The sequence below is a fragment of the Macaca nemestrina genome, chromosome 7, assembly GCF_043159975.1.
Source record: "Macaca nemestrina isolate mMacNem1 chromosome 7, mMacNem.hap1, whole genome shotgun sequence".
Lineage (NCBI taxonomy): Eukaryota > Metazoa > Chordata > Mammalia > Primates > Cercopithecidae > Macaca > Macaca nemestrina.
Genome location: NC_092131.1, coordinates 11842744 through 11865774, shown reverse-complemented (window position 1 = coordinate 11865774; position 23031 = coordinate 11842744). Strand labels below are relative to the sequence as shown.

General features: G+C 43.7%; 1 long non-coding RNA gene across 1 annotated transcript; it reads right to left on the bottom strand.

The window, feature by feature from the left end:
* Positions 1–1673: 1673 nt before the first annotated feature.
* Positions 1674–3511, bottom strand: LOC139364082 (uncharacterized). The gene is made up of 3 exons (XR_011625334.1): positions 3295–3511; positions 3027–3206; positions 1674–2112 (listed from the first exon to the last, which is right to left on the bottom strand). It is a non-coding gene; the product is annotated as an uncharacterized lncRNA (long non-coding RNA).
* Between the last annotated feature and the right edge of the window lie 19520 nt (positions 3512–23031).

Genomic DNA, 23031 nt, shown 5'->3' with positions numbered 1-23031 from the left:
CATGGCTCCCTCTATGGGCTCTGGTAACTACTACCTCCTCTCGCTCCTTCAGACCTAGCAGTGGCCTCAGCTTCCTGGGTTGCTAGCCCCAGGGTACTGCACCATCACTTGTTGCTTGCCCTAAACCCTGGTCATACATTTGCATTAAGCTCAAACTTATAAAATTGCTATTTTTGAAAGTCAAAAATCAATAAATATTAGTAGTCTCATATGTTTCAACCTCATATATTGTTCTTTTAGTAAACTTGCTTTAATTTGTATGTGTTACCTATTTTCTACAACAACTTTAACTAATACAAAAGATATGTGACTAGTTAATCGACCTCACATTGCCTCAGTTTTCTCATGTATAAGATGTAGGGAATAATAGTAGAACCTGCTTTAGAAAGTTGTTCTAAGGATCAAGTAAGCTAATGTACATAAGAAGGAGGTGTAAAACAATGTCTGTCAACAAATACATGCTCAGTAGGTGTTGTGGGAAGAGATATTCATTTGAGATAGAAAAATCAGAAGAATGGGTTCATGTCTTAATAATAGACTGGGCAGAAAGAAGGTGACATCCTTTTCAATATCCAATGGAGAAGAATATAACTAATTTACATTTATGTACATTATTCTAGTGCTCAGAAAATTTATGCATATGTTCTATTTTAACCACTTAATTACAAATCTATTAGATGCCTACTATATTGCTGCCAGTCGCTATAGAAATATAAACAGAGAGCCCATCAGGGGCCCTCATTCCCCCATCCTCATCTCCTGGAAAGACACAGACATGGAGGCTGAAAATTACATTACAGAGTACTAAGAAGTGCAATGATAAGAAAAGTCAAAGACAATACAGGGAGCATTGACCACAGATTTGGGGAGTTAGAGGATGGGCTTCTCACAAAAGAAAATGTTTTCTCTTTGACTTGAAGGAGAAGTAGGAATTATCCAGGCACAGGGTCCTGATGATGGAATAGTATTCCCAAGAGAGGGAACAGCCTGCAAGAAACCTAAGAAATGAGAGGTTGTAGACTATATAGGAGAGTAAAAGAAGTTGAGTGTGGCTGGCGCAGTTCCTTGTTGCCTAAGTCAGTCCCTGGTACACAATAGGTGTTCAATGATTAATGAAGAAACAGAAATTACAGGCACATCTCTAATACATTCACACAAAGAAGACAATATTCTCCAAGTGGAGTGCTTTGTCTCCCCACAAGTTTATTGGACCTTACTGCTTATCTCACAGAAGGACAGCTCCCTGTAGTTGTTGGGTAGCCCCCTTCCTGCCCACCCAATCACTCATCTTTCCTTTATCAGAATTCAGAAACAAAGATGCAGATTTCTGGAGGATCTCTGGAGCTCAGGAGGCAAGAGAAAAAAGGAGAGCAAACAGCTGGAGGCCAGGCCTTTGAGGAAGATCCTTTGAAGGCAATTCACTCATTCATCCACTTACTTACTTGTTGATTTATTTGTTCACTCATTCAACAGATACTAACTAGTTGAGTGCCTGCTGTATATGCTGGTAGCTGGTCAGTGCCACATCAATAAACAGTATAGATACAGGGCCCATACTCATGGCAAGCTACATCTGTGAGGATAAGCCCAGGTGATTAGGTAGAATGGCCAGGTAAGGACAGAAGGAGACAACCAGTGCTGACTTTTTCAGACTCTTGTCTTCGGCTCTGACAGCTAAGGGTAGGTTCCTATGGCACTGGCTTTTGGTCAGGGAGCCAGGGTGAAACCTACAACTGCATTGCCAGGGCAATATAAAGCATCATTATCTAGTGTAAAAAAGCAAGAAATCTGAGGTCAGAAGATCTGATTTAACGCTGACTTCCCTACTTGCTAACTGTGCAACGGAGAATAGGTTGCTTCACCTCTGACATTTAGTCCTCTGTTATGTGAAAAACGGGAATAATCACCCCTTGCTGTGTAGTTGTGAGAATTAAATAGGATCAGGTATGAAAAGTGTATGGCACATAGAATTCACTCCACAAATTGTAGTTTTTGCCATTATGAAAACAGTTTTGATTTCACTTCCATTGGCTACAAGCCCTTGTTCCGTTTTGGTGACTGGAAGGAGCTCTCCATGGTGCTGATCCACTTTGCCGCAGCTGGGAGCCTGCCCTGTGTTAAGAAAAACCTTCGTCAAGAAGAAAAGTGACATCTACAGCAAGATGGGATACATATGTGTTCCCGAAAAGATACTCGACCAAGGATTTCTCCCATACTCACCGCTCACATGGAAGTACTATGCCCAAATTGCATGAAGGAAAGCAAAAGAAAATACCAGTTATACAAAGACTATTCTTGAAAACATCACTGTGATGGGAAGCATCACAGTGAGAATAATAATAGAAAAGAATAATAAGAATAACATCACAACAGTAGGAGTAATATTAAACAGCAAGAGGCAAAATACTATTGTGGTTAAGAATGCAGTTTCCAAAGGCAGGACACTTAACTCCAAATCCTAGCTAGGTAGACCTTCAGTGAGTTACTCAAATTCTCTGAGCTTCCTCATCCACAAGCAGAGCCAAAATAGTACCTACCTCATAGTGTCACTGTAATGATTAAGTTACATAGTGTCATAAGAATAATTCCTCTATGCCAGACACAACTCTAAATACCTTTCATACATTAAGTCAATTAATGTATGATTAATTGACAACTCTAAATACCTTTCATACATTAATTGACTTAATGTCAATTAATCATACATTAATTGACTTAATGTATGAAAGGTATTTAGAGTTGTGTCTGGCATAAAGCAAGCACTCAATAAACATTAGCTCTTAGCACAGTAGTAAGAACTTTTAGCATAATTGCTAAGCAGCACAGAGTGAAGCATTTTATGTTCATTATTTCTAAGCATCTCAACGACATGCAGTGACCAATTACCAACACAGACTGCATGTACTACATACATATTCTGTACATACACCATCTCAATTAATATTCTGGAATAGCTTTTCTTTTATCTTCATTTGACAGATGAGACCCAGAGAGGGTAAGTTTCTGATTTTTGAACCCAAACCTACCTGACTTCTGAGTCTCTTTGTCTGAATGTTTTGAGTGAGTCTGTCACCACCCAAGACAGGCCAGCTGCTTCTTGATCCCTTCCTATTTGAGGTTCTCTTTGCTAAAGGTTTAAGATTCCCAGGCCTTCAGAAGCTCCAGTGGACTTCTGACCTCCTCTATTTGGAAAAAACTCCACAGGCCTGAAAGAAAATGAAGGTGCAAAATAAGATATTCTGATCTTACCAGTGGCTGAGCATCCAGAAGGGAAGAGTTAAGAATCATCCATACCTTTGCTGTCTTTCCTAAAATTACACAGCTTCCACTTGGTACCTGAAACTCCCAATTCAAAGCCTCCTTTATATTCCTTGAAACCATCTGTCTTCCTGGTTCTGCTTCTTGGGCTGGCTCTGCACTTGCTTGCTGTCTGACATGAACTACAATCACTTCCCATCAGTGAGCCTCATCTCCTCTCTGTAAGGTGGTGATTATGACCATGGACCTGATTCCTCCTAAGGGTAGTATTGAGGGGCAAAGGAAACTCTGAATATGTTTGATAAACCATAAAGTCCTCTTCTAGATAGCCTATTATTGTCATTCTCTCCAATAGCATAGAGGAGAAAGGACCATCAGAAGGCCTATTTCAACATATCCTAGGATCTCAAAACCAGGGGAGATTTTTCTCTTCATCTCAGATGTCACTTGCTGTAATGCATGCCCCCCTCAGTCAGTTTGTACCAATCACACTCTGTTGTGGTTCATATCCCTCCAAATAAGCTGATATTTATTTCAGAGGTGTGGTCTCCAAAATGTAGATGCCCAAATCAATCCACTGAGAGGTTGGGAGAAAATGTAAATTCCTATCTTTTAAGATTAAATTTGATGCATACTTATCATCTATATAACTGTTGCTGCCATGGGAAATGCATACGGTGTATGAATAACATTTACATGTGTACTACATAGAAAGGAGTCACAGCATAGTGGCTAAGAGCACAGGCTACTGGAGTTCCCATCCCATCTCTGCCATGTACTTACTTGGCCAACTTGTTTAATCTCCCTGTGCTGATTTTTTGTTTTGTAAAACAGTGATAATAAACAACTACCTCACCAGGTTGCTGTAAGAATTAAGTCTTACACTAGACAAAGGGATATTACAGAAAAGAATTCAGTTTATAGATGTAAAAAGCTTAGGACAGAATTTGAGGCATCGTAAGTGGGACATGTGCATGGGATTGGGACAGGGACTAGCTTAGGCTTTATGATTTTTCCCATATTATTCCCTTGCCCTGATATATCCCTCCTTTGTGTCACTTGGCTCAGGTGTCACCTCTTTCAGGAAGCCTTTCCATCTTGCCCCTTAACCTCCCCAGGTGAGACGAGGGGTGTCCTTGGACACACACAGCCCCACGCCGTGCTGTACTGTGACTTGCCTGTTTCTGGGTTATCAGTGCCTTCTCCTTTCTGACAGTGCAGCCCTTAGGACAGACAGGACCTTCCAGGCACCCTGATTTCCTCAGCTCCTGGCACAGGGCCTTCCACACCGTGAATACTTCCAGTACATGGGAGTTAAAATAAACTGAATTTATCTGAATTAGAGAGAAAACGGCCGTCAAATCCAAAGTGACTTGCCAGCATAGCCCATGCACTTAGGAGGAAAATGCCATATAGAAAGTTACCAAAATTGTACCCGCTTCTCCCCCCACTACCAATCCCCTCTGGAAGAGGCAGCTGAGATTTTTTCTCTTAAGAAATTAATCCTGCCAAGAAATAAATCCCCAATGAGCTTCCCAAGGAGACCGTTAGCAAACCACGGTTTGCCACTGGCAGGAGTTTCTTCCTGTGGAAGTCCCATTGAGTCATTGCTGAATTCTTTTCTCCTGCGCAGCAGTTTGCCTGAGCCTGAGGGATGGCCAGCAATTACAGGAGAGTAAATGTTTCAGCAGCACAGAGTCAGACTTCTGAACAGCCAACAGGAAACGGCTTCTCTTTCCTTTAAACTGTTTGTTAAAATACAAGGTTAAACCCAGCAAGGGAATACATTTTTCTGCTGCCTCCTCCAATTAACAAGTTATTTCCATGCTGAAGTTCTTGCTTTAGCAAAACCTCTGCATAAACTGTGGGAAGAGTGTTTTCCCCTCAGGGGACCATGGGGGTGCTGAACTTGGAATCAATTAGATTCCAATCCCAACTCTCCTATGATTTAGCTGTGCAACCTTAGGCAAATCACTTTTCAAATGCCTAAATTCAAGTTCAAGAAAATGGGGACAGCAACACTGACCTGCTTATTGCAGGGAGGCTGCTGTGAGATGGTAAAGCATGTGGACGTAGAATGCCCAAATTGCACTGAAGGCAACTTTGCTGCTACCCAAAATCCACTCCTTCCTTCTTGTCATCTTTTATCCCCAGCCCCAAGGCATGAATCCTGAATGATACATGTCAGTATGATAAACCTATTTCTTTGCCAGGACTGGTTTAAGAAAGGATATAGGGCATAATTTATTGGCTAATGAGACATGAAGGAAAATCTGTTGGGGAGCTTCTGGAAAGGGTATCATCACTTTCCAAAGGGATACGTCAAGAGGAAGGACATAAATGTGGTTTGATGTTTTGTATTACTGAAGTTTGGGGTCTATCTGTGATCTCTGGAAGTGCTGCAGCCATCTCGTGACTATAAGGAGATAAGCCTGGGAATAAAAGCTACTGTACAAAAATGACAGAGTATAAAGATGGAAAGGACCAGGGGCTCTGATGACACCTGAGTGTCTGAGTTAAGTAATACTGACTGACTCCACCCTGCTTTTGGATCTACTCCAATTTCTGGTTATGCAAAATGGTTCCTTTATTGTTTAAGCCACTTTTAATGGAGTCATCTATTACACGCAGTTGAAATCATCCTAATAAGAACACCAACCAAGAATGAAATATCAGACTTAGGGCACATTTTATCATGGAAATGTCACCTCTCTACCCAGCTAGCCAGTGGCCATGAACACCTATTATACATACATAGCTTGCATGTTTACAATGTAATATAAAGTAAGATAAAGAAAAATACCAGGACTCCTTTCCTCTCAAAAGAAAAATGAACTTCAAGAAAATAGGGACAGCAACACCCACCTTCCATTTTATTATTTATTTATTTGTTTGTTTTGAGACAGGGTCTTGCTCTGTCACCCAGGCTGCAGTGGCACAACCATGGCTTATTGCAGCTTCCCAGATAGCTGAGACTGCAGGCATGCACCACCATACTCAGCTAATTTTTAATTTTTTTCTTTATCTTACAGAGCAAGACCCTGTCTTAAAACAAATAAAGGAGACTAGAGGTGGGTCTCATCATGTTGTCAGAGCTGGTCTTGAACTCCTAGGCTCAAGGGATCCTCTTGCCTCAGCCTCCCAATGTGCTGGGATTACAGGCGTGAACCACTACACTCGGCTCAAGCCATTTTATATCTAAGATACAAATCATAGAGATGGTGATGATGAGAATGAGGATGATATTTGTGCCCATTCGGATTTTAAGTTGCAGACAACAGGGTCTACTCTATCTGGTTTAAATGAAAGAGGAATTTATTAAAGATTTTTAGGAGTTTGCAGAATCTCCAAGAGGGCCAGAGACTGGGGCCTGGAGACCACATGCCCAGGAACAACTTCCAAATCGCCCCTTTGCACTGCTCGCAGTTCACTCGGATCTCATGGCCTCTGGCTACAGGCCCTGCAGACGCCAAGCACAGGACACAGCTGCTGCATCCTTGGGCTCTGCCAGAACTGAGATCTGGATGCTGCCTCTGCCTCATCCTTCACTATCCTCATCAAGAAAGGATTGCATGTGGGGTTTGCTTTTTTATGTTTCCTTCTTCCAAATCAAGGCCTTGCATGGATGCCTCTGATGGCCTGCATCTAGGCAACATTCTCAGAAATGCCTGGGAAATCAACTTCTAGCTTTTACTTGAAGAGGAGAGACTTAAAAATGTGGGAATTTCCTCAAATATAGGAAAAATGTTCAGAAATGTTAAGTGATATGACAAGGGTTCATTATACCATCTATTCAGTACTTTGATTTAGCCGGAAAACTTTTGGACAAGCTGACAGAGGGTAGGGGAGATTATGTACCAACTTTAGGGGTAGTAAGTGGTTGGGTCACCAAACTAAAAAGCTGAAGATGCAGGTTCATATCTTAGCTCCATCACTAACCAGCTGAGACCAAGCAACTGCCTGGACCATTGATGATGACCTGACGAGCACCCCTGAGGCTCAAAGGAGTCAGCCTTCTGCACCTGGTGCCGTGAACTCTCAAGCTCCGTGTTGAGGGCTAGGAGACAAGGAAGCTGAGTCTCACTCTTGCCTTATTGGCTAATTGGCTGAATGACCTTGAGAATGTCATTCTTGGGCCTTAGTCTCCACACTTTTTAAATAGTGGGTTGAGCTAGGTTGTGTCTAGGGGTTCTTCCTACTCCATTTCTTGTCCCTAGAAAGATGTCGCAACTGATGACTCTTTAAAGTGCCTCTGGTTTCTGTAGCAATAATTCCCCATTTAGTGTTGTTCCCTTTTGTAGGACTCACCAAAAAACAGCTTGCCCAAGAAAATCTGATTCTCAGGCATTAGTAAACTTGCAGCAAATATTTCCCAAACTTAAAGTGACCAAGAAGTGTTTTGCAAACAGAGCACCACGTCAACACCTTCTAATAATACAGCAATCTCTCCCAAAAGACATGCCACTGACCTGTGTCAGGCAGCTGCCCGCTGACTCATCCACCCTCAGAAGACAGATGGCTCGGCCTTGAAGGCCAGCCTTGGCCAGCGTGTACACGATGAGCCACTCACTTCCAGCGTGTCCAGGGATGCTCTCCACACGGGCTCCGGGCAACTTTATCTTTCACCCTAGGAAACCCATGCACTATAAATACAGCAGTCTCTGTCTCTGGTGAACCCAACTCCCGGCCTTTCACAGACATATCACAAAGACTGACATCTCCATTCCCACACTGACGAGAGTGCACAGACTGCACACACTCCACCCGCCACATCCATCTGGTGGCTGGACAATGTTTCACTCATCTTTCCTGTCTCTGAGCCCTTGCCAAAGAACATGAGAGTCCATGGCTCCAGATGCAAAAGACTAACTCCTTTGAATGATTTTTGACCATGGACAAGCTTCTGTGTCTCTTTCTGAGCCTCAGTTTTTCTATCTTGCAAATCAGAGATAAAAATATCCAATACAAAGAATTAGCCAGTGAATGTGTACAGAAGCCCCTAGCCTAGTGTTGGGCTTTAGTACATGCTCAGTAAATGTAGCTTGCCTTTCTTTCTTCAACATCCTCTTAGTATCTAGAACCCACTCTCTTTTTTGAGGGTGCTCCCATGTGAGTGCCCACCCTTCCGCATATGTGGTCCTGCCTTCGGACCTGTCTCCTGGTGCCTTCAAGGCTTCCTCCAGGACTAACTTTCCAGGATCCTCACCCTGCCTGTAGTCAGAGCAGTGACCTGTCCGATGAGCTAAGCAGAGAGTTCAAGTTAACTAGTCAATTATGGCAGCATGAATGATGTAAATAATGAATTATGAGACTGTTCACCAACAAAACTTTAACTCAAGGGAGGTAGTGCTGTGGGCCCCCATCCACAGGGCTCAGGGAGCCTGTAATTCATATATATATAGATATATGTCTTTCTCTCTCTGACACACACACACACACACACACACACACACACACACACACACACACACACAGAGTTAGGTGCTCCCAGAAAGCTGGCATGGTATCATTTGTGTCCTTATGATCTCTGTGACCAGAAGCTGGGCTACTTATGGGTGAGGGTCTGCATCCACCGAAGTGTGAGTCAGATGGATGCACACACAATGAGAACCAGGAGGCCGAGTCCAGGCCACTGCCCTGCCCTAACTTGCTGCTGCAAGATTTTGGAGAATCACCCTCCTCCTCCTTTCAGCTTCCTTTTCCTCTCAGTAACATGACTGATGTCCATTGAGCCTGTGGTATGAGCCGGATGCTTCACTGGGCTCCATGTGCATTTGCACATTCAGTCATCTCCATAGCCCTGTGAAAAGATCTCATGGCCATCCTCATTGACATGAGAGGAAACTGAGGCACAGCTCCAGGTCACACAACTGCTAAGTGCTCACTTTGGGGTCTGCATATATTCAATACTCCATGGCTACACCACCCTACACACCCATCATAGGCAACTGAAAACTCCAAGAGGAGAGAGCTTTCTGTTGATTCCAGTCCTGGAAGTAAACATTTTTACATGACTGATATGGTTAGGCTTTGTGTCCCTCACCCAAGTCTCATCTTGAATTATAAACCCCATAATCTTCATGTGTCAAGGGAGACACCAGGTGGAGGTAATTGGATCATGGGAGCAGTTTCCCATATGCTGTTCTCATGATAGTGAGAGTTCTCATGAGATCTAATGGTTTTCTAACTGCTTGGTAGTTCCTCCTGCATTCATTCTCCTTCCTGCCACCTGCTGAAAAAGGTACCTTGCTTCCTCTTCACCTTCTGCCATGATTGAAAGTTTTCTGAGGCCTCCCCAGCCATGCTGAACTGTGAGCCAATTAAACCTGTTTCCTTTATAAATTACCCGTCTCAGACAGTTCTTTTTAGCAGTGTGAAAATGAATTAATACAGTAAATTGGCACTGCAGAGAGTGGGATACCGCCATAAAGATACCCAAAAATGTGGGAGTGACTTTGGAACTGGGTAACAGGCAGAGATCGGAACAGTTTGGAGGGCTCAGAAGACAGGAAGATGTGGGAAAGTTTGGAACTTCCTGGAGACTTGTTTAATTGCTTTGACCAAAATGCTGATAGTGATATAAACAGTGAAGTCCAGGCTGAGGTGGTCTCAGATGGAGATGAGGAGCTGCTTTTTGGGAACTGGAATAAAGGTGATTCTTGCTATGCTTTAGCAAAGAGGCTGGTGACGTTTTGCTTCTGGTCTAGAGATCTGTGGAACTTTGAACTTGAGAGAGATGATTTAGAGCATTTGGCAGAATAAATTTCTAAGCAGCAAAGCATTCAAGAGGTGATCTGGGTGCTCTTAAAATAATTCAGTTTTATAGATTCACAAAAGAATGGTTTGGAATTGGGACTTACATTTAAAAGGGAAGTAGAACATAAAAGTTTGGAAAATTTGCAGCCTGATAATGTGATAGAAAAGAAAAACCCATTTTCTAGGGAGAAATTCAAGCTAGCTGCAGAAAATTGCATAAATAATGAGGAGTCAAATGTTAATCACCAAGACAATGGGGAAAATGTCTCCAGGGCATGTCAGAGGTCTTCACAACAGCCCCTCCCATCACAGGCCTAGAGGCCTAGGAGGAAAAAATGGTTTCCTGGGCTAGGTCCACTGTCTTGCTACTTTGTGCAGTCTTGGGACTTGGTGCCCTGCATCCCAGCCATGGCTGAAGGGGGCCAATGTACATCTCAGGCCATTGCTTCAGAGACTGCAAACTCAAAACCTTGGCAGCTTACACATGGTGTTGGGCCTGCAGGTGCACAGAAACCAAGAATTGGGGTTTGGGAACCTCCACCTAGATGTCAGAGGGTATATGGAAATGCCTGGATGTCCAGGCAGAAGTTTGCTGCAGGAATAGAGTCCTTATGGGGAACCTCTGCTAGGACCCCAGAATGGTAGATCCATTGACAGTTTGCACCATGCACCTGGAAAAGTCACAGGCATTCAATGCTAGCCTGTGAATGCAGCTGGAAGAGGAGCTATACTCTGTAAAGCCACAAGGTTGGAGCTGCCCAAGGTTGTGAGACCCCACCTCTTGCATCAGCATGACCTGGATGTGAGACATGAAGTCAAAGGAGATCATTTTGGAGATTTAAAAATTAATGACTGCCCAGTTGGGTTTCAGACTGGCATGTAGCCCCTTTGTTTTGGCTAATTTCTCCCATTTGGAATGAGAACATTTACTCAATGTCTGTACCACCATTGTATCTTGGAAGTAACTTACTTGCTTTTGATTTTACAGGCTCCTAGGAAGAAGGAACTTGCCTTGTCTCAGATAAGACTTTGGACTTGGAATTTGGGTTAATGCTGCATTGAATTAAGACTTTGGGGAACTGTGGGGAAGGCATGATTGGTTTTGAAATGTGAAAGTGACATGAGACTTGGGAGGGGCCAGAGACAGAAAAATATGGTTAGGCTTTGTGTCCCATCCAAATCTCATATTGAATTATAATTCCCATAATTCCCACATATCAAGGGAGAGACCAGGTGGAGGTAAATGGATCATGAGGGCAGTTTCCCCCATGCTATTTTTATGATAGTGAGTGAGTTCTCATGAGATCTGATGGTTTTACAAGTGTTTGGTAGTTCCTCCTGTGTTCATTCTCCTTCCTGCTGCCTTCTGAGGAAGGTGCTTTGCTTCCCCTTCACCTTCTGCCATGATTGTAAATTTTCTGAGGTCTCCCCAGCCATGTGGAACTGTGAGTCAATTAATCTCTTTCCTTTATAAATTACCCAGTCTCAGGCAGTTCTTTATAGCAGTGTAAAAAAAGACTAATACAATGACACAGGTTTAGGGAATCCTCTCCTGAAAGTGTCACCTAAATAAAAAAAGAAGCATGATCATCATGGCTTTCCACCCACATCTGCCAGGTTTTGCCATGGCTACTTGGCAGAGAGCTTCAGTGCCACTGCTTTGCAGCCAGAGGGATCTGAGCATCATTCTTAACTCACCAGGCTGCCCTTAGACACAGGCTTTTACCCTATCTGAGGTTCAGTTTCCCCATTTGTACAGTGGGTCCAATTCTCTATGTCAATGGCATCCTTGGGGAGGATCAAACTTCCCAGTATGGAAAGGGCTGAGCAAGGGGCCTGCCTTGTAGAAGCTACTCAGCAGCTACTGCCATTGTGGAAACTGACTGACCCTTGCCACTCATAAAGCAGGCTCAGCCAGTTTTCTGACAAAGGGATGGATTTTCTTAGAGCTTTAAAGGTGAGTTTTGCTCTCCAAGACTCCCTTCTGTCGGGCCCTTCTTTCCCCTCTACCTCCTCCTCTCTTTCCCTTACAGAAAGCAAGCCAGCCGTTTAAAAAAAAAGAAAAAGGAAAAGAAAAAAAAAAGGCAGGAGGAAAAATGCCACTCTTGACTTCCTCTGGATGCCTTTCCTATCCGCTGCAGTTGTCATGGTAACCTAAAGCTATTTGCCTGCCTCTTTCGGCTGTGCCTTCCCCCCAGAAAGCTGGGTGTGTGGCTGGCCTTTTCCCTGCCCCCTGAAAGCTACGTTTGGAGTTCCCCAATCTATTCTTAAATTTCCCAGCAGCTCCCCATCCTCCCTGCTTTCTCTGCCTCTTACACTTGAGAGGGAGAAAGGACCATAGCAAGCAGGTTCCCCATGGCATTCACTCCACAGATGTTTACAGCAGACCTTCTGTGTGCAAGCACTGTGCCAGACAGAAATTTGTCAGTGCTGGAATGCATGAAAAGAACCAGTCATTTTATCCTGGAGAAACTGAGGCCCAGAGATGGGAGGAGAGCCTGTCTCAGAGCCCCATGTCCTCGTGCCCAGGTGAGTGCTGAGTTTTTGTTGTCATTAGCCTTTGCCAATGACCAGCCTCAGGTGGGCCCCAAACTTTCCATCTGCAAGTGCAATGAAACTGTGGAGCCATGGGCAGAGCTGGCCAGTTTTCCCAAGATTCTTCTTTTCCCTGGTGCAGCTGGGGGTTTAGGGCCCAGATCTCCTTATGAATGTCCTTTTAGCACAGCTAAGGCATATCTTTCCCCACCATGGCCCTATCCGCTGCCGCAGACTTCCAGGATGCATGGAAGCTCCTGTTTCTCCCACCCTGCCTTGCTCCTTACCATGGGCAGAGCTGGAGAGAGTGTGGCTGCAGCTAGCTTTGCTCCACTTGATCTGCCAGATCCATCTGCAAGCTGACATCACCTGAGCCACCACTATTCCTCCCATCCCCACCTGGCATTTTCTGCTTATTAAAACACACATGCCATCTCCGCTCCTGCACCATTAAGACATTTGCTCGGCAGCACAAACTCGGAAAAAGGGAGGGATGGAGAGAGGGAGTCCACACACAGTTGAAATAAATTAATGTGGAATGAAACAGCAGTCCTGGCTCCCATAAGGTGGCTCGTTTGAGAGGCAGATAGATACTAAAAGGCTCTCATTACTAAATAAGGAACACTTAAAATAAGCACCCGTTGCTAATGGCTCACCCTTAAAAGCGAGAATATGACAGAATGCACGAAGACCAACTATAGGTCAGCACTCTATCGTCTTCATCATGACCATATGTACACAGTACTTACTATGCGTCAGGTGCTTGACCACACTCGCTAAATCTAGTTTTCATTTGTGCATCCATTATACTTTCTGCCATCTCCACCCTCTGCTCCCTTCTCTCACTTTCTGCTCCCCATAGCCAATCCCTTTTTATTCTTTTCATTGATTCTTTTCAGATTCATCATATCTATAGATAATCTATTTATTAGGGTGACTGACTTGGAGGCTTTCTCCATTGACTTCCTACTAGGGAATTTAACCCTCTTTCCTTAGCTCCTATACCCACCACAGACACTTCCTGCCTTCATCCTCCCAACAGGGTCAAGTGGTCATTTTATTTAGATCAGCAGCTTTGCATGATCATGACTATGTGAATATTCTATGTAGATAAGCCATGTAGTGTGGTGTGATGGCCACAAAATGCACCACTCCAGTGTCTTCTTGAAGGGAGTATAATAGACTAACAGCTCAGCTGCTGCCCCTCTGGGCCCATCATTACCTTCACAACAAGGCCACATTCCTGTGGCCCAGTGATTGAGCACGGGTCCATTCCTGCAAGACGTGCAACTTCCCCAATTGGCTTCTTGGGCTGGAGACTCCTCTGTTGTCCTGGCTGCTCCTTTCTGGGAACTGTGCTGCAGCCTGGGCTGTCTTCCTGCCCCATCTTCCTCCCTTCCCTCCCTCCTGCACAGGGGCCAGCCCTGCACTGAATTCTGCAGGTGCTGCTGCCTCTGTCTGGGCCCTCCCACTAGATCCTTCAAAGGTGTTTCCCAAAATCAATCTCTCCAACATCTAATCCCATCTTAGTGTCATTCTCATCAAACCTGTACTTGTATATCTGGAGTCAATCATTGTCCCTCCCTCCTATCCTGTTTATTTAGCTTTTTATTTGTCTGTTTGTTCATACCAGCTTTATTTATGATAGCTAAAAGCTGAAAATAAACAAATGAATGGATAAATTAATAGCAGCATATTCAAACATCAGAAGAGTACTCAGAAAAAGAAAAGGCTGAACTACTCATATAACATTATAAATAAATCTCAAAGTAATTACACAAAACAAATAAAACCAGAAAATAAGAGGAGTAAACACTTTATGATCCAATCATATAAAATTCCAGAAAAAGTAAACATATATATTGTAGGGTAAGATAAATAAATGGTTACTTGGAGGCCTGGGAAGGATGAGGAGAGGGATTATTAAAGGACATGGTTTCACAGCTTCATCTGTATGTTAGAATTTGTCCAATTGTGTACGTCAAATATGTGCAGTTTATTACATGTAAGTTATACCTTTATAAAACTTTAAAAATTGGTTCAAGATAAAAATCTACACTCTCAGGTTGTTTGTTTCTTGTTTTATGAAACAAAAAATTCATTCAAGAAAAAAATCTACATATCCCATTCTCAGGTTGTTTGTTTCATTTTTTATGTGCTTATCACTAATTCTATTCTGAACTCTTCTGGTATGTAAATCTTCTCCCAATGTGTGCAGACACACTAGGCAGTCTCACAATTTCATTGCATCTTACAGAAACTTCTCCTGGCTCCTTCTAACCTCCTCCAATCTGGGCTGGGCTCTCTCCACCTGTTGTGCAACTGACCTCTTGGAATCTTCCTTACCATCATCCAGGGATTTTCCTCTGTTGGGCCCCCTGTTTCCTGTTTTTCATGCCTGGATCTCCTTTGACTCACCCTCACCTTGGTGTAGCACATCCTCCAGTAGCTTCCCACTGAAGGGTGGGATTACACCTGCAATCCCAGCACTTTGAGAGGTCAAGGTGGGTAGATCATTTGAACCCAGGAGTTTGAGACTAACCTGGGCAATGTAGCAAGACCTTGTCTCTACAAAAAAAAAAAAAAAATTAGTAAATCTCAAAGCAAGATGTAAATTCTAAACCTGTCTTTCATCTATCCTCACACTTTAACAAGAGTCTGGCTGGACACAAAATTCTAGATGGAATCATTTTCCTTCAGAGTCTGGAAGGCTCTACTCCCCTGTCTTTTGTGTTATGCAGTGCTGGAGTTCACAAGCCTTTTCTCCCCTTGGAAAGGGATGGGATTCCTCCTTCCCCGCTACGTCCTGAAAGCTCATGGCCATGTGCCTGGTGTGGGTGGGTCTGTTGTCCTCCCTTGCTCTGTGCTCGGTGACTCTTTCCAGGCCAGCAACTTGGCTCCTTCAGTTCCAGGAAAGCAACTTGAATTCTTTATGGGTGAATTCCTCCTTTCTCTTTCTTCTCTTTTCCTTATTTGCAGCTGCTTTTCCTTGGATATTGAATGTCCTAATGTGGTCCTCACATCTTCTCATCATTTAGCTCCCATTTTCTCATCTCTTTTCTCTCACTCAACTTTCCATGAGATTTCTCAACTTTATCTTACTACATTTCTTATCTTTTTTTTCTCTCTCTTTTTGAGACTGGATCTCACTTTGCCACCTGGGCTGGAGTGTGGTGGCACAACCACTGCTCACTGAAGCCTCGACCTCCCAAGCTCAGGTGATTCTCCTACTTCAACCCACGCCACCACGCCTGGCTAATTTTTTTGTGTTTTTTAGAGCCAGGTTCTTGCTATGTTGCCCAGGTTGGTTTCGAGCTCCTGAGCTCAAGTGATCTGCCCACCTTAACCTCTCAAAGTGCTGGGATTATAGGCAAAGGCCACTGTTCCTGGCCTATCTTGCTACCTTTTAATTGAAATTTCTGCTATCATTTTTTTTTTTAATTTTCAAGTTTTTTTTTTTGGTCTTAGAATAGTCCTTTTTATAGCATGTTCTTTTTTTAAAAGCATTCTTCTCTATAAAAGAATATATTAATCATATTAATTGTTAAGAATAGTAAGAATAATTTACGTGAAGTTCACTGTACCGGAATAGCTTCTGCTTCTTTCAAGTGGCTTTTTTTTTTTTTTTTTGAGACACAGTCTTGCTCTGTCACCCAGCCTGGAGTGCAGTGGTGCAATCTACAGGCATGTGCCACCATGCTGGCTAATTTTTTTTTTAGTTTTAGTAGAGACAGTTTTCACCATGTTGGTCTTGAACTCCTAACCTCAAATAATCTGCCCATCTCGGCTTCCCAAAGTGCTGGGATTACAGTCAAGTGGCTTTTTGTTTGTTTCAATAGCTTTTGTGTTAAGTGCATTCCCAAAAGTCTTAGCTGTTCAGTAGTATTTACAACTAGTCATTGAGAAGGTAACTAGAAATCTGGGCAAGGCGGCTGGGGGAGCTTGTTATCTGTAGTTATGTTGGGTGATCTGACTGTTTCCTTAGGTAATTCCAGATCTTGGTATCTTTGACACTTTTCTTTTGAGCTAGTGAAATATCTAGAAAATCTCTTTCTGGACATCAATAGATTGTGCAGAATTCACTGCCCGTGATCAGCATTTTCAACTTGTAGCAGAGTCCAGCCCCTCTCCCAGAGCAGACCCTATTTACAACCCCCTCCTCTATACGAAAAAATTATTCCCAGTAATAGTCATGTAAGAATCAACATTAATCACTTCTTTATTTCTTCTTTAGTTTTGTTTTTTTTTTGTTTTTTTTTTTTGAGACGGAGTCTCGCTCTGCCGCCCAGGCTGGAGTGCAGTGGCGCGATCTCGGCTCACTGCAAGCTCCGCCTCCCGGGTTCCCGCCATTCTCCTGCCTCAGCCTCCCGAGTAGCTGGGACTACAGGCGCCCGCCACCACGCCCGGCTAATTTCTTTTTGTATTTTTAGTAGAGACGGGGTTTCACCGTGTTAGCCAGGATGGTCTCGATCTCCTGACCTCGTGATCCGCCCGCCTCGGCCTCCCAAAGTGCTGGGATTACAGGCTTGAGCCACCGCGCCCGGCCTTCTTCTTTAGTTTTAAAACAAACTATTAACATAACAGATGGATAAATTTTCATTTTAATTATATTATGCAGATTCAGTAAAGTATTTTATGTAAGAACTAAAATCCGCACTTGCCAAACCAAAGTACTGCACTCAGCTCACACTCTGATTTACTGATTTAAATTTTAAGCATTCATGAAATTCCAAGCAGTCACATAGAATGCCAAAGGTGAAATAACTCAAATTCTACTTCTTTGTCTTTGCAATCACAATGTCTCATTGTTGCAGTCTTCTTTACAAATGCAGGAATATGCCGCACCCCAGGGATGGGACCCGGGTCACAACCCAAGAAACTGCACAAGATCTGAAGTGTTAGCCATCTCCTCTCAACCAAATGCATATGCTGAGTCCTCATGTGCTGGGGTTCTTGCAAATAACTTCCATGTAGAATAAAATGCTTATTAAAGGGTAAGTAATAAAATGTACTGTTTTGAAGCTTCCATCTATACGTACTTTTTTTATTTTTTGAAAAGCGGTTTTGCTGTGTCACTCAGGCTGGAGTGCAGTAGCCCAATCACGGCTCACAGCAGCCTCAAACTCCTAGTCTCTAGTCTTCCTCCCATCTCAGCCTCCTGAGCAGCTAGGACTACAGACATTTGCCACCAAGCCCAGTTATTATTATTATTATTATTATTATTATTATTATTATTATTATTTTCTTTTTGTGAAGATAGGGGTCTCGCTATGTTGACCAAGCTAGTCTTGAACTCCTGGGCTCAAGCAATCCTCCCGCCTTAGCCTCTCAAAGTGGTGGCATTACAGGTGTGAGTGTGCCCAGCTGACATCTGTATTACTGAAACTCAACAGTAACCACACAGTTATTTAGAATATAGACTAACAAGATATTTTTCAGGGAGGAATCCTTTATCACAACATTGTTTAGAATTACCAGCACATGGGGTGATAATAAAAAACCTTGGTTTTTTTATTGTTGTAAAATGAACATACCATAAAATTTATCATTATAACCATTTCTTTTTTTTGGAGATAAAGTTTTGCTCTGTTCTTCAGACTCGAGTTTAGTGGTGCAGTCATAGCTCACTGCAACTCCAAACTCCTGGGCAGAAGTGCTCTTCCTGCCTCATCCTCCTGAGTAGCTGGGACTACAGGCATATGCCACCAATTTCAGCTAATTTTTTTTTTGTTGTTGTTTTTTATGAAGTCACACTCTGTGGCCCAGGCTGGAGTGCAGTGGTGCTATCTCAGCTCACTGAAACCTCTGCCTTCTGGGTTCACGCAATTATTCTGCCTCAGCCTTCTGAGTAGCTGGGATTACAAGCGTGCGCCACCATGCCTGGCTAATTTTTGTGTGTGTGTGTGTATGTGTATTTTTAGTAGAGATGGGGTTTCACACCATGTTGGCCAGGCTGATCTTGAACTCCTGACCTCATGATCTGCCCGCCTCGGCCTCCCAAAATGCTGAGATTACTGGCGTGAGCCACCGCACCTGGCCATTATTTTTATTTTTTGTAGAGACAGGGTCTTACTTTGGTGCCTTGGCTGGTCTCAAACCCCTGGCATCTAGTCACCCTCCCATCTTTGCTTCCCAAAGTGCTGGGATTACGGGCATTTTAACCATTTTTAAGTGTAAAGTTCAGTGGCTCTAAGTACATTCATACTGTGGTGAATCACCACCATCCACCTCCAGAACTTTTTCATCATTCCAAACAAAGCCCTGTACCCATTAATACACTAACTCCCCTTCTCCTCTCTCCCTAGTTTCTGATAACCTCCTCTCTACTTTCTACCTCTACAATTTTGACTACTCTAGGTATCTCATATAAGTGGAATGCTACGCTATCTGTCCTTTTGTGACTGGCTTGTTTCACTTAGCATAATTCTTCAAGGTTCATCCATGTTGTAGCATGTGTCAGAATATCATTCCTTTTTAAGGCTGAATAACAACCCATTGTATGTGTATACCACATTTTATTTATGGGCACTTGGGTTGCTCCCATTCCTGGCTATTGTGAATAACCACTACTATGCACATAGTTACACAAATATCTCTGTGAGTCCCTGCTTCCACTTCTTTCGAGTATATACTCCAAAGTAGAATTTCTGTATTATATAGTAATCCTATGTTTAATTGTTTGAGGAGTCACTATATTCTTTTCCACAGCAGTTGCAACATTTTACGTTCCCACCAGCAATGCACAAGGATTCTGATTTCTCCATATCCTTGCTAACACTTGTAATTTTCTGTATTAAAAAAAAAAAAATAGCCAGTCTAATGAGTGTGAAGTGACACACTGACTTTTCACCAGTTGTATAATTTTTGGGAAGTTCTCTAGAGACAACCTGTGACTTTGCTACCTGCACCCAAGACAGACTCTTCCACCGTCTCCCCTTGGTACTTCTCTGGCCTCCAGGATGTAGCGTTTTCCAGCATTGTGCCCTTGGCGTCCCAAGTCCAGAGCCCCTCTCTTTATCTTCTGCAGGGAATAAGGCTCACACCCTCTGCTGGAGTGGGAAAGGGGCATGCCCAGTAGCATGAAGTGGCTGAGGAAGCTGGAAGTCTAACTGCTTCTTGAACTTTCAACCAATCCTTCTGTTTCTAGCCCCAAATTACTTCCACTTCCAAAACTACAGTGCCACCAGGTCCAGAGCCTGTACGGTGTTCGGTGATGCTCATCCATTGCTTCTCAGACCCATTTTGACTTAGGATTTAATGCCTCCAATCTGCTTAGTCAGTTACCACGCATCCATCTGCTTTCCAGCCTGCAATTGCAGTTTCCAGATCTGCTGCTCCCTTCTCTCCTTCTCTCTTTGGCCTTAAGGGTCTAAGCCTTCTTAAGAATTCCTTTGTTGTCATTCGGATGGGGTTTCAGGAAGGACTAAAGCTAAAAACATGTGTTCAACCTTTCATCTTCAAAAAACCTCAACTAAACTTTAATATGCATTTTTTTAACTTAAATTGTACTATTATAAATGGAATTAAACATGAGGATCTGAGCTGTGGTGGAGGTGGAGGGGCATGTGGAAGTTCAGGTAGGGCCCCCAGTGCAGCAAAGGGTACCACCGAAAGCTACTCAAGGAGGTAACATCTGAGCACATAAACTGAGCTGTGAAGGCAGAGCAAGAGTTTGATTCATTTTACACTTGTTCTGTGCTGAGAACAGAAGCATAAAGTTTTAATAATTCATTGCCCATCCACCCAAACTAACACTTAGCTGCTCTCACCATGTGCCAGACCCCAGGAAAATGCTGGTGAGTCCTCGGCACATGCAACCAGCCTAGGGGTCTCCCCTGTATCCTTGGCTCTCTGAAACAGCCCCACCCAGAAGCCATCTGCTTTCTATGATCTGGCATCACCTCACCCTGCTTCCGAATGCTGATAAATCTCCCAGCCTCACCTAAATGTTCAAGCAGCCTGTGTGTAACCCAATCTTTGTAAAATTGTTGGAAAGTCCCTCCCTCCTTCTCCAAGAATGGAAGGTTACATAAAGGTCGTACAGAAGAACTTGGATGAAATAGAGAGATTGTGCAGAATTCATTGTCGATGACAGCCAAGCTGGGGACAGATAATCCTAGAGAAAGCATCAGCACTGACTTGAATCTCTGCCCACAGAGAGGGGATCCAGAATTCAGAGTGTGACCTTGAACAAAATTTCAGTCTGCTCCTGGACTGAATATCAACAGCACTTAATTAATTGGAAGTGAGGTCCTTATGAGTGACAGGTTGGCAGTGATTAATTATCTTAATATTTGCTTTGGGTTCTGAGGATGTGCAAAATGATTAAAGAGGGGTTTTGGAAACAGTGACTTGTTTGTTCTCTGTCCCCTAATTGTTTGCTAAATGATTCACCATAATTACATGTAATGTCTCCCTGCTCCCCCAGATAATACTTGCATCATAAGGAAACAAAACTGAAATTCCTAAAGTACAAACACAGCGAGGGCTGGGGAGTGGGCTGAGAAGTTCCAGAAGGCGTCATATATGGGATCCACTAGTCCAAGGCTCTGATCTTGTACATTGCCTGGATTTGTAGTCACCTGAACTGTAGCTTACACAGAGCTGTGGAGGGAGCAGTATTGTTTCACAGCAGAATATCGAGGGGGTGATTAAGAGGTGACGCTGGGGTTAGGCAAGGAGTTAACCTCAGTGCCATCAGGCGACTGGGGTTCTAAACCTACTGTTGCCACTTTGTGTGCAGAAAGATAATCTGAGGCACAGAGAATCAGACTGAGCCATCATGGGTCTTCCTAAGCTGAATGCTCTGATCCAAACCCAGCCTCCTCAGCCTCAGGCCCCCAGGCTTCCCTGCACAAGCAGGAGAAACAAGTCCTGGACCTACCCTCCTCTTCCATTGGGCAAGGGGAGAGCCACCATCTCTCACTCACCCTCCAGCGCCCACCTCTTGCCCATCCCAGCCATTGGGATGCTTGGCTAAGAAGAAATCAGCTGATCAGGGTGGGGAGTATCAGGGAGCATCAAGGTAGATGTTGGGCTTCCAAATTCCCAAAAACCCCCATCCTGATTTCAGCACTCCTTTACCAGTCAGTACCAAGGACAGCGACGATCGCTTTTGGTTCCAGAAAACACAATACAAAGGTTCAAAGATAGGAGATCCAGGAGGGCCTGAGAGGTGGTAAAGTCTAGTCTGTCCCCTTATAGGAAAGGACACAGTCCCAGAGATTAGGAGGTATTTTCCAGCACCAAGCTGAGCTCAGTTATTCAGGACAGGCAAGATCTGACGGTTCACACTGTGTGCTACACCTGGGATGCTGCCACGCTGCCTGGATTCTCTGGGCTCCTTGGAGGAAGGGGCTGGACATAACTCATCTGTGTCCCCACAACCAAGTCCAGGGCTCAGCACAGAGGAGGTGCTCAGTGTACACGGGTTTAACTTATCTGTGAATCCAAATCCTCCCAGGCACATTCCCATAGGCCCAGGCCAAGGAACACCTCCCCTGGGGAGACCACCCTCTCAGTGGTGGAGAAAGTGCCTACAGCATAGAGCTGGTATCACTATTTCACAGGAGTAAACCTTCTGTGTGTTATTGCTGCTTTTCCCCCAACTATATAAATTGTCTCCTCAATAAAACCGAGAATTATGAATTTATATTCTCTGAATCTTTAATAATGCCTGGCATAGATATTTGTAGGACTCCCACATGAAATACTGTCCCAATAGAAGAGGGAGAGAGAGAAGAGGAGGAGATAGTTAGAGGGACAGAGACTTAGAAAGGTAGAGACATTTTTAAAGAAGAAAGAAGAACACTATGCATCACTGTGTCACAACTATTGTTCAGTGGTCCCCAAAGCCCAAGAGGACCCATTTAAGCAAGTAGGAATCACCGGAGAGATTTCAGACTGTGCTTCCTTTAGTTCGATCCAGAAGAGAAAATAAATATTATGACTCATTGTTGGTTTAAAATGAGCTTCCCTACCCCCAAACCCCAAACGCAAAACAAGCATAGATTCTATTCATCTTCCCTCCAGCCTACACTCTGGGCAACACCTTTGCATGCACACATCAGTCACTGCCTGTCACTTCCCCGTGGCGAGGGAGCATGCTGCTCAGTAAGGCTTCCCAACAGAAAGCTTACATCAGATTTGCAGAATCAGGCGAGTGAGTCATGGACCAGGACCCTGGGCCTCCCCCGCAGACCAGCTACTTGGTGGAAGTGTGCAAGGGTTGACAAACTGAAGGACGATAAAGTCAGAAGAAAGGATCCTTCAGCTATGTTGAAGAGACTCCTTCCTAGATGGTCAAATAAGGATCTTCAGGCTCCATATAGAAAGTGTGGTTTTGTAACATGCTGATCTGATTGTATTTGGCCACTACTGAAGACCACCATGGCTCCGCTTTGCTCACAAAAGCTGCTTAACCCAAATAGCAGGGCACCAAGGTTGGGGTTATTCCATGAACGTGGTCTTTGCTTCTACCCC